Genomic DNA, 15,229 nt, shown 5'->3' on the forward strand with positions numbered 1-15,229 from the left:
AACAAGTCCCCATTTTGTTTAGTTGTTTAAAATCAAGCATAAAAAAGTACATGTACCGGGCGCGCGCGCGCCGGGGGGGGGGGGGGGGGGGGGGGTTGCAGTATCATTTCACTTTCACACACACGAATGATGGTGATTTATAGCTAAGTCACGTCCTTGTTACCTACAAGGAAAACCAGCATGTTAACTATATACGGTTTGAGAGAGGATCTGAGAGGGGTGGCAACATTTCCAGCAACACTGAAAATCCTCTCGGATGGTGCGCTCGTTGCTCTAACGCACACGTACTTGCGTGCGACTGGCGAGCAAAGGGAATCTCTCCCGGTTGTTGCTCCACCATGTCAGGGGGGTTTCTTTAAGGTGGATGCATTCCTCCTGCAGGTAGCGAGTGAGCTCCAGCTCGGCTCAAACTCTCTTCGGGACGGTTGCAGAAGCAGCTTGTCCGGGACTTCAGCAGGTCTCCGAGCGTTTATTATTTATTTATTTTTTGCCGCTGGTGGCAGCTCTGTCCCGGCCAAGGACTCTGGCTGCGCAGCAGCTGACGTACTGAAAACCAAAGTGCTCCCAAAGGAGCGAAGTAACGTTTCGTTTTGATACCAGTGCAGACATCCTTCTCAACATGCATCATTGAGTTGAACCAAGTTCAGTAATCGCGGTGGCCCATGATGCAGCGCGGTGGGTTTCTTCATATTGCGATATTTCATTTTTGCGGTTACCGCGACAGCCCTATTCGACACATCAACATCTTTTGTTATGATGAAGTCAAGAATTTGTCCCAGATTGAGGTGGGTTTGATTATGGACATTTTGTTGAAGTTCAAATAATTCAAGCACAGGAATTGTTCTTCAGATTTGTCATTAGCATCATCAACATGAATATTAAAGTCACCAGTTATGATCTGCAAAGTCTGTTGTGATAACAGAAAGAGGCTCAGTGAAGTTTTCTAGGAAAATACTGCATGACCTTGGAGGCCTGTAGATTACTTGGGTGTACCTTTAACTTCAATACAAAGATACTCAAAAGAGTCATAAGCAACACTCACTAGCAGTTTACAGAGGAATGAATCTCTGAAAATAGTAGCTACACCACCACCATGCCTGTCAGGTCAAAGAATGTTTAGAGATGTGAAATTTAGTGGTGTAGATTCTATGAGAACTGGTGCACAGCTACTATCATTTAGCCATATTTCAGATAAAAACATGAAATCAAGATCATGAGCAGAGATAAGATGGGTTACTTAAAATGACTTATTGTGAAGAGATCTAACATTTAATAAAACAACTTTCATGGAGATGATGGGAGGAGCCTGCATGGAATGGGCCTGATAAGGAACTGTTAGCAGGTTTCTGGGAATATGTCAGTAAACAGGCACTTTCCTGTACTTTCTTATAACTAGGTATGGATACCTTTGACATTTGAATCGATACTGTACCAATTCCCAGTACCAACGAATCGATACCAGTACATAATGGTACCAATTTTTGATACATTTGAGTGTTTAATAATTATTTAAATGGCTTTTTTCAATAAATATATATTTTCCCAATATTTTACCACATTTGATAAATACCATGATAATAACATACAACAGTTTGTATTTTAATACTGAGGTGTTTCACAAACTAAACCAGCTCCATGTACTTCTTTTCATCTCATTTCTCCTCTGGAGATCAGTATTTGATGTTCAAGAGAGTCTCCACAAACTGTGTGATTGGGGGGGGGGGGGGGGGGGGGGGTAAATAGTAGTTTTTTAAACTGCTAATTAAACTGAAGCAAACATCTCTTCAATGATCTAAATTTACTGTGTAATTTCATTCCTTTTGCCATTCTTTTTCAAACTGTTTATTTTTCCTACTCGGAAGTTGGAATTTCCAAGGGTCAGTGCATCTCTTACAGGAAATTCTTTTGAAAATACGCATAAAGGCAAAGATAGAGCTGAGCTTTAATCATGAGGCTGTGTGTGTGTGTGTGTGTGTGTGTGTGTGTGTGTGTGTGTGTGTGTGTGTGTGTGTGTGTGTGTGTGTGTGTGTGTGTGTGTGTGTGTAACAAGACTAAATCATAATTGGAAGATTGCAGGTTTGAGTCCCACTCAGTCAGTCACTGTCGTTGTGTCCTTGGACACCTGACCCGCCTTGTTTGCTGGTGGTTTTTGGAGTGACCGGCGGTACCTGTGTGGCTCAGGGCAGCTGTAGCTACAATGTAGTTCATCACCACCAGTGTGTGAATGTTTGTGTGAATGGGTGAATGACTGATTGTGTTGTAAAGCACCTTGGGGGGTTCCAGGGGTCTCATTTATCAAACATGGCGTAGAATCGTTACTGAAACCGTACTTAAGCTCAGCAAAGAAAAAGTACTTACGCCAAGTAGGTTTGTGATCTATCAAACATGGAGTACGCACAGCTGCACGCAATCTCCGCTTCATAAATCGGAGACTAACGAGAATGTTTCTCAGCTGCATTTTAGTCACATCCCGCCCTCACCACGCCCACTTACTGCCATAAATAGTCAATGCAAAGTGCATTGTGGACCTCATGCATATACATAAGCCGGCTGTTGCAGTGCTCCGCCAATGGCATGGTGACCGTAGATCAAGACAGATCAAGGAAGCGCAATTTCACAGAAGTTGAGGTACCTGTGGGTGAGGTGGAGAAATGTAAGGAAGTGCTTTTGCAAAACAAATAAGAAAAAATCCACGGAGTGGCACAGCGTTGCTGAAGCGTCAATGCTGAGTTCTTCAGAGAGATCTGTGGCGGATATAAAAAAATGGTCCAATCGGGAATTAATCTCCAGACTCCTGGGTGAAAGTCATGCGCGCTAACCAGTCACCCAAATGGAGATCTCCCTTGTTCAAGTAGCCAGGGCGCATGATCAATCGGGTTACAGTGACAGGACACACACTGTCACAGACGCATGATGTTCTGTCCCAATCTGCCCCCCTGCTGATATTCTGCATTCCGTATTCTGCACTTCGGGCTGTGTGTACACGTGCGTGTGGGGGGTCTTGTTCTGTGTGAAAACGAAGCTGTACAAGTAATAATGCTGCAGGATTTCATAATTGTATCTTCTCAGCAGCAGCACTGCAGGTGCTCTCCATGTCCAACATGTGCGTAAGCCAGGTCCTTAGTCAACTTAAAGTTGCGCACATTTTTACGCTAAGTTTTCTTTCATAAATCCCAAAGTTTGCTTGGAAAGTTGCTTACGCAGTTTTCCGACCCCGTTTTGTGCGTAAGCAAGCTTGATAAATGAGGCCCCAAGACTCTAGAAGGCGCTCTATCAAATACAGGCCATTTACCCTTTAAATGACTGCAGCAGCACATAGTTCTGTTGTTTATCCAGCGGAACAAATGATTAATGAGTGATTTTGAGGCTTAATTTAGTCAGATTTATTTACAGTCAACAAGTAGTGACTAAATCCTGAGTGAGGAGATGTCCTGAAGCTCCTCAGTAATGTGAATCAGAAGCTGCAGGATGGACCTGAGGATTCTGCTGAAGAAGCTTCTCTTGTTTATCACACACACATCAGCTGTTTACTGATTTTTTTGGGGGTGTGTTTGTTGTCTGATGTATTTTGGTAAAGTGGAAGAAGAACGTCCTCCTCTATTATCAGTAAATAAAGCAACAGTCAGAGGTTCCATCCACGTATTTGTTTTTGTCAGTCGCTAGCAAGCCCTCATCCATCTTTTCTGAACAGACACACACTTACAAAACGCAATTGGCCAAATGGTAATGTTTTTTCAAAACACATTGTCTTAAGTCTTAACTAGCATTTCATTTCAAAATATAATACCTTATTTCGTCAAACACTAATACCTGTATTTAGTTCACTAGGTACACGCATTGTGTCAAAGCGCCCCCGGTTTGCTTGACTGTGTTGGTTTTACTATATGAAAACATGCAGTCCACCATTTTCACTCTCTTTTTTCTGGAAGGATTCAGAAACATCTGCGATGGACTGAATCTCTGTCCAGGGTGTACCCCGCCTGATTGCCAATTGACCGCTTGAGACAGGCACCAGCCCCCTCCCCCCACGACCGTACGTGGACAAAGCAGGTTCAGACAATGGATGGATTGATTCAGAAACATTCTATGTGGGCATACAGTTTCAGACCAGGAAATAAAATCAGTTTTTTCCTTTACTGCATTGCTTATACATATTCATGACATATACAAGAGCAAACACACAGAGTGCACTGAGCAGACACACAAAATAGGCATAAAAAGCTCATAAAAAGGAAGAATAAACAAAAATAAGAACGAAAACATAAGATTTTCTGTTCCCTGGTGTTTTCAGCATTAGGCCACATGTTTTCATCAACAGCACATCTGAAGTCATCCGAGGTGATGCATCAACTTGAAATCCAGTGTGGAATCATCTGTGGATGGCCTGGTTTACTCTACAGAAATCAGTTATTTGCATCATTGTATGTTAATTATCAGCTTCATTTTGACCATGTTTGGAATAGTGTTGTTTTTATCTATATAATTAAAAGAGGCGTGGTTGTCTCCGAAGCCGGAAGTGTTGCCATGGTACGTTTCCATGGTGATGATCCGTCCACTCCGCTGCCTTGCAGCCCCGACGCTGTAGATCTCAGATGGCTTGGTCTGGGCTATTAGCTTCATAAGTATTGCTGCTTATGTGATAGTCTGTGAAGCCGGGAACAGGTTCACAGCATGGAGGCGCAGCTCGTGGTTTCAGTGCATTCAAATGAGGATAACTGTCATTAGTGCCAGAACTTCATTTAAGCCTGTCTTATTTTGAAAGGACGCATTCCGGTAACTGCTTGCTAGAATCCGATAACTCATTCGTAAAGCTAACTTTTTAGGTAACAAGCCTTTAGCATAGCGCCAGTGCTACACGTACAAACAAGAAAATCAAAGGCTTGTCCGGTTTTTCCTCCAGGAGGAGGGATCGAGTTATGGGGGCTAGATATATTTCAGGGAAAGATCCAGTTTCTGCCTGTATTATAATATTTATGGACTCTCAGCGTAGCGAGATTCTGTTGAGCGGAGAGAACGCAGAATGCGGTTCGTTGGTGTGCTAGCTAGCGCACAGTACATTCTCAAAGTGGCGCAACAAAATTACCATGATTGTTCATATCTGTTTATATCCTCTGGTACTCTGTCTTTTAATCGTTCCTGACGCGCTCTTCGATTCGTGTGCTGCAGTGACTTCACCTCACTGACGCAGCGTCAAAACGCGCGGTCAGGAGATCCCTTTGATCTGCTCAAAAGTAACTGATGAGGTGAAAAAGTAAGAATCCAGGCAGCAGTTTTTCTGGGGAGTTTAGGGGAGATGCAGGAAGATGAGAGAGAGACAGGACAGGAAAATAGTTAAATAAAAACAAGAAAACAAAGTAAAATGTAGGTAGATTTATCTCCATTACACGTTTTATAAAACAATAAGTCATACACTAGGGGTTGTATGAACTAGTCGACTTCACGGCTCTGTAGTGACTTTTTATGCCTGTCATTGGCTAGTCGCTGTCACGTGATAATGACTGACAAGATGCAGTCCTCGGAAAAGACAGCAGGTGATGAGCCCCTGCGCGTCGGGAGGCGGAGGCGATGCGCTGTGCCAGAGCATCGGTACTGACACCGGCGGTAAAACGGACATTTAACCAAACTGTGACCTTTTCCCTCTTGGAATTTTACCTTCTCCTCACCCCCATCCTAATCTCAACCATTTTGCGCATGCAAAGCTCTCATCGATGACGCGCTCCAGACATCTGCGTCCTGAGCACGGCCAAATCAGATGTCACCACCTCAAAAACAAATTAAACACACGATTGTTCATGTCGGCTCATTTCCTTTAATGTTATCTGTCTGTTATTTGTGCCTGATGCGTTTCGCTGCTGCGGAGCGAGGCGCATCACCTGTTTTGTCCTCCGGTGAAGCCCCCCCAAAATTCCACTATCTCCGCTCCGGCACGAACTCCGCAGCAAAAACGGTCCCGGTTTAGTCGGCCGGCGAGCAGCGGCACTCCGCTGTTTTTGTGGTCGGTAGATCTTTTAGAACTGCAGTTCAAAGGTAACATAAGGTGAATATATATGAACCCAGGTAGCAGTTTTTCTTTAGGATTGAGAGGAGATGCAGGAAGATAATAAACAGGACAGAAAAATAGTCAGATAAAAACAAGTTAGTTTTTGTACCTGGTGGTTGCAACAAACAGACACCATTGAAGGTAATCAGAAGTGAGGAACAGAAAATGAAATAATTATTTTAATGTTTAGAGCAGCAGGAACTCTGAGAGGCTGCAGGCGCATCAGTGAGTTTGCGGCTGCTGCACAGGGGGAGGGGGGAGAGGGCTGAAGTAGGATGCAGAAACTGCCGTTGTTAAAAGAGATGTGTTAACTTAGAAAATGTGGGCGCAATTTTAATTGTCAAAAACTCCAGTGAACCTACCAACTTAACGACCCCCCCCCCCCCCCCGGTGCTGCTTCAGGTGTATAACGTCATCAATGACTAATCGAAGTCAACTCTATTTTCATTACTTGACTGTCGACTTTAAAAAAAATTAAGTCATGCAACCCCTATTTTGCACGTGATATTTATACATCTGATACCATTCAGATCACCTTCACACTCAGTCACACACCCAGGGCCGTTTCAAGGCATTCTGGGGCCAAGGCAAAACAGAACACCCCCCACCCCTATAACTGGGTTCCCCCAGAAGCCTCTGTAATTCCTACCCTGACCAGGAGTGTTAGTTATACAGTGTTTGTAAAAACCCCTCAGACATTACTGACATGTTCTAATATTGTCAGATGAAAAACTAAATTGTCGGACATGCTGTCTCATCTGCTTCTTTTCTAAACTCACAAACGTCTGTCAGTAACAAAACCATTTGAAAGCCACCATTTGTGAATTTCACAGCAGAAATAAACATGTTTACAGCCTGGTACCAAAACATGTTTTTTGTTTAAATGATCTACTTTACACTCATGACAACTCTGAGGGGGGTGATTTTTTTTTTCTCACTCTTCTGTTTAAGTGTATTAAAAGCCTAAAATTCTGTATAATTAATGAGCATCAGACCCATGTGACAGCCGCCTCAGACCCACGTGACCACAGAGCTAGCTCCATGGAAAGGCCTCAGTAGAGCCTCGGTCTGGCCTGGAAACTGTTTCGGGATTTTGAGTCTCTGTGTTTGTGTATTCTTTTTTGGATATTATTTGTGCAATTGTTGGACAAAATGACTTGCTGTGGCATTAATTGCACTAATAGAGTGTCCAAGGAGTCTCCACTTCATTTTTTTCGGTAAGTTAAATTATATTTATGTATTTTAGGTCACTGCCGAGCTGTGCTTAGATTTTAACATGTACTGTCTAACCATGAAATTTAAATGTAATAGGGTAAAACCCAGTGCATTTAACATAATGCTGCACTTTAGAAAATGGGTTGAAATATAACATGTTGGTGGAGCTGGGTTCCGACTATTGGTATGGTCCCCTCCCCTCAGCGGCAGCTCGGCGCATCTCTGATCGCAGTGACGCTTGTCTGCTGTGCGGCTGCCGGCTTGTGGAGCTCTCAGGAGACCTCTGTGTTCCACCCGGTTTTACCTAGCGGTCAGCCCGGCGTATCTCTGACTCAGAAGCTCCGGTGTTGTGCACAGCTAACTCCGGTTGTAGCTAGGTAGCTACCTCCGTTAGCTTAGCTCCCACCTCCGTTTTACCTTTGGGTTAGCTTGTAGCTACATCGCTTCAGTTCGACCGGTGTCGCCATTTGATCCCAGCCTTACAGCCCCACCTCTTTTCCCATTTTTGGAATTGTTTGGGCTTGACGGAACCTGTGACATGGTCAAAATGGCGGTGGTGGCCACCTCCCATTGTGGCACAAAAACATAATTGGAGCCTATGGAAACGAATTGTCCAGTATATATGTCGATGGTGCAATCAAATGTCTCAAGGGAGCTTGCTGAAGAGGTTATGAGCCTCTAGAATTTTGCCTCAGACAGACTTATGGCTGTTTAAATAATGTTCTAGATGGATCCGTGCTCTGCTGACACACTCGAAGCAAGTGCGGAATAATGACGAGTGCTACTTGAGCCAAAGTTTTAAATCAGGAAACATTTCTCCAAATGAAATAACCAGAAGTCTTCCAGACTCTAAAAGATAGAAGGGTTTCCACTTTCCACTCAACGCCGCACTGTAGCGCACAATGTCGAGTGTGTCACAGACGCTCTCCAAACCTCTCCTCAGCATGCCGCTTGTGCGTGCACTGTCAGCAGCCAGAGGCAGAGGAGGTGGGATAAGGTTCAGATGTGCTGATGGAGATCTTATCTTGATTGTTACCTCCACAATGTTATCTGTGCGTAACGTGTAAAATATTTGTCAATAACAAACAAATAAATAAATAAAAAAATCGCCTCCTGTAAAAAACAACCGTAACGGCTCAGTCCATCGCTGATGGTCGGTTCATTCGTCCCATCGCCCAGCCTTATTGGCTCGACACATGGGAGGCGACATCGCCTCTCCTCCATTCATTTTCAATGAGACATGCGCGACAAAGCGATAATCGCGGCCTCTCTCCTACTAAGCGAAACGCGAAAAACATGCGTGTGAAATTTTGCACTCATGCACGTGTCGTGCACGAACGACCCAGCGACGCAATCCCAGAAAGTTGAAACATTTTCAACTTTTCATCGCTGTCGCTCGGACGAGGACCAATCAACGGAGGTTTCATTCACTGACCAATGAGCGGACAGGATGCTCCGTACATCTCCGAGCAAACATGAAGGAGAAGTTGATTATTATTATGTTTTATATAGTAAAATCAGAAGTAAGAGTTCACATAACTCTAGCAGCACCTTGTGAAACATTATATCTACCACTTTTTTTAACTCTGAACTGCTTAAATAACCTTAATTCCCTCCAACCTGACACAGCCAAACAAAACAACGGAAGTTTCGATTTCGCCATGGAACAGAACGCGTAGACAGCTTTGCCGCTGGCCGCTGCCGCAGATCGCCTCCCGTGTGTCAGGTAATAAAAGCGACGGCGACAAATTTCGCTGATCGCGGTCGTTTGTCGCCTCCCGTGTGTCGAGCCCATTAATGTAGATGAGATGGCCAAGTTAGACCGATGCTTTTGACGTTGTTTTGAGAGTTTAGAAAATTTGACTCTTGGATGCACAAAAGCTTGTTTTAAGAAAGTTGAGCCCATCTCTTCTGAAAACAGAAAACAAACTAATGTGAAAAACTTCATTTATTAAAATATGCGTAGAATCCTTACTAAAACTCTACCTACAGGTACTGCCTGAGAAGGGTCTTGGAACGCCACTAATGCCTAATTTATACTTCTTCGTCAGCTCTGCGATGGAGCGACGCACATTCATTTACAGAGACTTTTTGCTCTCTGGCTTCTCTGTCTCCTGGGGATTATTGCAAAGCAATTCCCCTCCAAGACAACAGAGGGCGGAGCATTTTTCTAGGGTATCCAGCCACCATTACAGTAGAGTATCCAGTCCACGATAGTGTGTTCACTATTGTGTGTACCAGTGGTGGGCAGTCAGGGCCAGCAAAGCCTTCTCTGCTGGCCTAAACATACTCAAAAACGTAAATGTATTTTTTTTCCTTTGGTAAATATTTATAAATAAAAAAAAAAGTTCACTGGTCTATTTTCTTTATATCCTATTATACCCACTTGGCTGCGCTGCTTCCAGTGTTAAAATACCAAGGCTGGGTGTTATCCAATCAGATTTAAGCTAGCTTGTGTTTTCAGGCAGATTAAGTCTGCCCTAGGCCTTCAGAATCAATCGAGAAGCCCACTGTCCGCTGTAAGTGAACGGAGACGATCTAGTTGCGATAGCCAATCAGCTCACGAGTCAGCGTGGCTCAGGCCAGCTAGCTGGCCTCACGCAAAAGTTGACATGAACGCATCCTGTGATTGGATAAGCAGTAGTTAGGACTTTTCTAGCGGCATGAAGCAAAATATCAAAACTAAACACGGAGATTTGTACCTATAGGCAGCTATCGGTGTATTTTTGAACACATGATGGCTGAAAGAGGAGAAGGGACAGACTTGGTTGCAGATTTACTTGCCACACCATTTTCAAGATGGACCTTTCAAGAAAAAATGGATCTTGTGAGAACAGGTCGTCCGACTCCAACGCTAGCTGGCTTGTCCCAGCAGGGGAAAGGATTTGTTCGTCATTTTCAGGCAAGCATCTATGAGCGGTACCCATGGCAAACAGCTTCAGAGAACCGCTGCAGGTTATTCTGCTGGGAATGCCTGTTGCTGGCATCAGATGGATTTGGTAGCATTAAAGCGCGTTAAAACGTACGCCAGAAACACGACCGGGCAGACACGGCTTTCAGCATTAGCCTCCATGTCCGTAGAAAAGGATCCACTCATGGATCTGAAGTGCACAGATAAACTGTACAGAGCCATTGAGGTTTTCCTGAGGAAAGAAAGAAGGATGGATTTTATTTTCAAATGAGCAGGAGAGGAGGAGATCCATGCTGGACATTTATGTTGGTGAGTAGAAACATTTATTAGTATTTTTTAATGTTTTGTCATTTCATTTTGTTAATAATAAATGGTAACGAAATAAAATGGCTAAATGAAATAATTCTATGTGTTCTGTTTCTATGCAATTTATATTGTGTATAACGTGGTGTGTGCAGCTGCGCCAACATGTTCAATTGTTTCGCGGTGCAATTTTCTCCAAAACAAATGCAAATAATGTGTTTGCTTTACTTATTTATTTTATTGTCTCATCTCTTAAACCCGTCTTTCATCTCTGAGATTTGACAGTATCCGTGGTCTTAGCTTCCTACTCTCAATTTGGAATGCGAGTTTGATTTTAAAGGCTCCGGAAATGACATCTTGCCCAGCCACTGGTGTGTGTGTGTGTGTGTGTGTGTGTGTGTGTGTGTGTGTGTGTGTGTGTGTGTGTGTGTGTGTGTGTGTGTGTGTGTGTGTGTGTGTGTGTGTGTGTGTGTGTGTGTGTGAGAGAGAGAGAGAGGTTTCTCCAGCTGTGATGTCCTATTGATGGTATTTTAAGGTGTGTTAATTTAGATTGGACTGAATAGGAAATCACTGAAGGCCCAGGGGTGGAATGCACCGCCCGCCACTGGTGTGTACATTGCTTTAATATATTTCAGAGACTTTTGAACATAAATGAAAATGTCCCTAATTCTCCTCCACCTCTTCATGCAATCAGCTTCTCTCAACCCAAGTTTCTCGTAATTTCTGTCAATGAATAAAACTCTTGCTGCATATCATTGCACTCCTTCAGTCACGGGTGAATAAACGTTCATATTTTCAGACTTTTTCCGCCATGCCTTCTTCAATCTGTTCCGGGTCTGCACAAAATATTTTACTTTTTGAAGAGGTAATAGTGGTGCTGTTGACAAATTTACAGTAAGCGACATCCTGACCAATCACAAGCTGGCAGTCTCCATCACTTTCGACAAATAGTAAAAAAAAAAAAAAATTGGGCATGTCCCCGTCACCCCCGGAGAGCTTTTGCGCCGATGCATAATGGCGTTGTGTGTCTCTGTACTGACGCAAATGGAGAAGGTTGAATCAAGATTAAGTCTCAACTAACTGATGAATATGTGCGTTTGTGTTTGTGTTTGGTGTCTCGAGATGGTCGTGGCATTGAGCTCTTGTGATTTCCAAGTGAAGAATAAACCAGAAAGCCAAACACTGTCTTGTTTTTCACCATACAAACACTACACATTATATATGGTAGCATGCTAGACTGGGGGAGAAACAAAGGGAGTGGAAATTAGTTTGGTTTGGAGTTGGTTCTGAAAACCCTGACCATAGTGTCATGCTATGGTGGTGTGGGCCCAAAATGCAGTACCCAGGATGACACAGAGGCAGGGATGAAGATTTTAGGTAAAAAGTCTTTATTTTGTGGGTGAGCCAAAAACCAAAGTAATCCAAACTGGGAGTCAAAATCCAAAAAGTCAAAAATCCAAAAGGTCAAAAAGCAGATTATTATCTGGGGATCAAGAAACTCTGGTTAAACACAGAGGGACTAAACTGACAGAATCAACAAACATTAATGGACCGACACAAGACAAAGACAAGACAGGGCTTAAATAGACTGGGAGGGGCAATCAGGAAAACAGGCAGCAGGTGTGCGGAGTGAGCTGCTGGAGGGAAGGCAGGTGACAATAATAATCTAAATGTGGAAACAGAACAGAGAAGGGCAGATAAACCTAAAATACAAAATTTAAACCTAGAGACTGAGGGAAGGACTCACACACACACACACACACACATCACACACAAATGCACTAATATAAACAGGACAAGCATACACACACACACACACACAAAAACTCTGACACCTATAAACAGAACTGGGAAATGACCACGCACACACACACACACACACACACACACACATACACACACACACACACAGAGTAGGGGAGTGAGAGGCTGGGTGCTACAAGGACACAGAAAATGAAGGCCTGGAGGGGCTGGGGAGGAATGAGATGACACTGGACCTGGGAGGAATAATTGCACCGGTTACCACATAAGACACAAGACTGAGATGAAGACAAGGACACATGAGGGCACTATGAGACACAAAAGGGAATCTAGAGAGGGATGGAGGACACCACGAGGCACAAAAAGGAGGGGGCCGACGCAGACCATGACACATAGCAGCTCATCAAACAAATGTTTGTTTGTCTGTGGCACAAGCAGCTGTTGTACCATTTACTGCAACCATCGAATTATGTGACTTTAAGGGGGAGCTGGAAGACCGGGGTCAGATGTTTAATTTTATTTATTTTATTTTTCAAAATGTACCTTGCTTGAACAGCTTTCCCTAAAAATGTATACTGAACCTTAAAACTTAGCAAAAATATATTTTCCTACACAAACAATTTTTCCTAGCTGTAAGACACTGTTTACGGACTGATGTACGCAATTCCTGCTTTATAAATCTCACTCATCCTAGAAAGATTCTCAGGGTTTTTTTAAATCACATCTACTGTAGATGACTAATGCTATTGGCCAATGCAGAGTGGTGCTCAATTTAAATGATAAAGTGCTCTATGGAATGAGGGCAGAGGATTCTGGGATTGTGTCTTACTTAGTCCATTGCAGCTGTTGTGTCCTTGCCAAGGAAGTGTTTTGCCTAAGGACTCCTTGGGCAAAACACTTCAGCCTCCTTGCCTGCTGGTGGTGGTCAGAGGGACCTGTGGCGTCTGTGTACGGCAGCCCTTGCTTCTGTCAGTTTGTCCCAGGGGAGCGAGTGTTCTCCAGCACATCCCAAAGATTTTTTATGGTGTTAAAGTAGCCAATCCATATATGGAGAAGAGGTTTCATGATCCTTAAACCACTCTTTAACTATTAGTCTGATGAATCCTGGCATTGACATTGGGAATATCATTGTGCCATCAGGGAAGAATAGATTCATTGATGGAATAACCTGGTCATTCAGGATACTCAGGTGACATCATCCCCTGGGCTGTAATTATCCAATTGGAACCTTGTAGCCATACCTGTCAAGTTTTGGATTTGAAAATAAGGGAACATTTACAACACCGGCAGCGAGCCAACCCGCCGCCACAGCCGAGCGCTAGTATATCTTACATTGTAAGATAGGTGTACAAAAAATCTATAATAACCACTTTTCAACCACTTACTACAATTCAGTGATCAGAATCTGAGGCCTACCTTTGTTGACATTGAAATGCTGTGAACATTCTGTTATAATACAGCCTAAATGAAAACACAAAAGGGGAAATGAAGCATATTTATTGATTTTACATTTTTCATTTTATATACAAGTCAACACATTACTTCCTGTTTATTTCACATTGCTTGTATTTAAGTTAAACATTTACATTTTATTTTCATTATACATTTTCTTTAGATGTATCATGTTCACTCATGTGGCTCTCTGACATTCACTAATGACTTATTATACAAATGTGTTGCAGATTTAGCATTCTTTAACACTTTTTTGGAAGGAGTGTATTTGTAGGCTGGGCCAGAGTGGTTGATTTTACATGACAGTAAAGTACAAACAGTGCTGTTGTCTAATGACATCCTATTCTCTGTAACAATCTTTCTCACCATACTAAACACCCTTTCAGAACTGGCATTGCTGTGGGGAATGCAGAGTAAAGCCTTCATTAATCTTGGCAGCTCACTGAACCTCACATCCTTCCCTAGCAGGCCCCAGAATCTGTCAATGTTGTCTTCTTGGGGGAGTTGCTTGCTATCTGTCACCTGGTAGTCAACGAGTTCCTCTCTCAGCCTATCTTCACTCACGCTCAACTGAGGAAACATGGCCCCTAGCCTTTCCACTGGAAAATAAAGAAAGTGTTGCAAATCTAAACCATGCAATATTTAATCAATTCAATCATTCTATCAATGGAGAACTGCCCTAACATCTACCTGCCCCTGGAGGAATGTCGAGGCGAGCAGCAGGGTCCAGCACTTTCAAGTCCCTCAGGAGTGAATGGTCAAGGGGAAAGGAGGAGAACATCTTCTGAAGCGCTGCTTCATAGAACCTTCTCACAGATCTACAACAGCGTAAGAGTAAAAAACTGCATTAGTGGCAGCATTTTAGGCACAGTACAGCATATTCTCTCATACTGATGATGGCCATTATAAAACTGCTGGGTAATATACTCAGTGAAAGATTTTCTTCTCCGTGGACATGGGAAGCTCTACGCTTTTCATGAAGGCCTTTGTGTCTGCTCCAATAAAGAGCTCCTCATCAGCCAACTGATGTCCTTGTCTATACTCCACCTCCCTGAGAGGTATACCTACGATGGCCCTGGCTGGTATGAGGTAGCCCAGGATCCTCCTGATCAGCCTGCACATTTCCTCTTCATGTCAGTGAATTTGTACTCCCTCTGACTGTAGAAAATATCATGGGTCACAACAAAATATCAGTGAATTAAGAATGCTACAATTAGCAAAATCACATTTAATATTTACACATACATTCAATAACACTGACACCCACCTGGAAGGCAATATTAAAATCAGATAAATGTTTAAGGGCAGCAGTCAGGAACATGAAGTAGATCTTCATGACTGGGTCACGCAGATGGCTGAATAAATCATGTGTTTTGGCGCTCCTCTCCACCTCCTCATGACTGTTGAAGTAGGCCTAGAGTACATGGGGAAACAGGGTGGCAATAGTTAAATAAAAGGAAAACACAGAATAGTAAGCTGTATGTATCTGCTGGAGTTACCATCCTTACCTGCAGTGCGTCCCACTGGTTCAACACTCTCTGGACAAA

The 15,229-nt window shown here is 43.3% G+C and overlaps 1 protein-coding gene across 2 annotated transcripts in view; it reads left to right on the forward strand.

Annotated features, from left to right (window-relative positions):
- Nucleotides 1-15,229, forward strand: part of LOC107389529 (SH3 domain-binding protein 4) — a 69,925-nt gene that overhangs the window by 23,040 nt on the left and 31,656 nt on the right. The gene's annotated exons all lie outside the window — the stretch shown is intronic.

This window comes from Nothobranchius furzeri, chromosome 14 (assembly GCF_043380555.1).
Source record: "Nothobranchius furzeri strain GRZ-AD chromosome 14, NfurGRZ-RIMD1, whole genome shotgun sequence".
Lineage (NCBI taxonomy): Eukaryota > Metazoa > Chordata > Actinopteri > Cyprinodontiformes > Nothobranchiidae > Nothobranchius > Nothobranchius furzeri.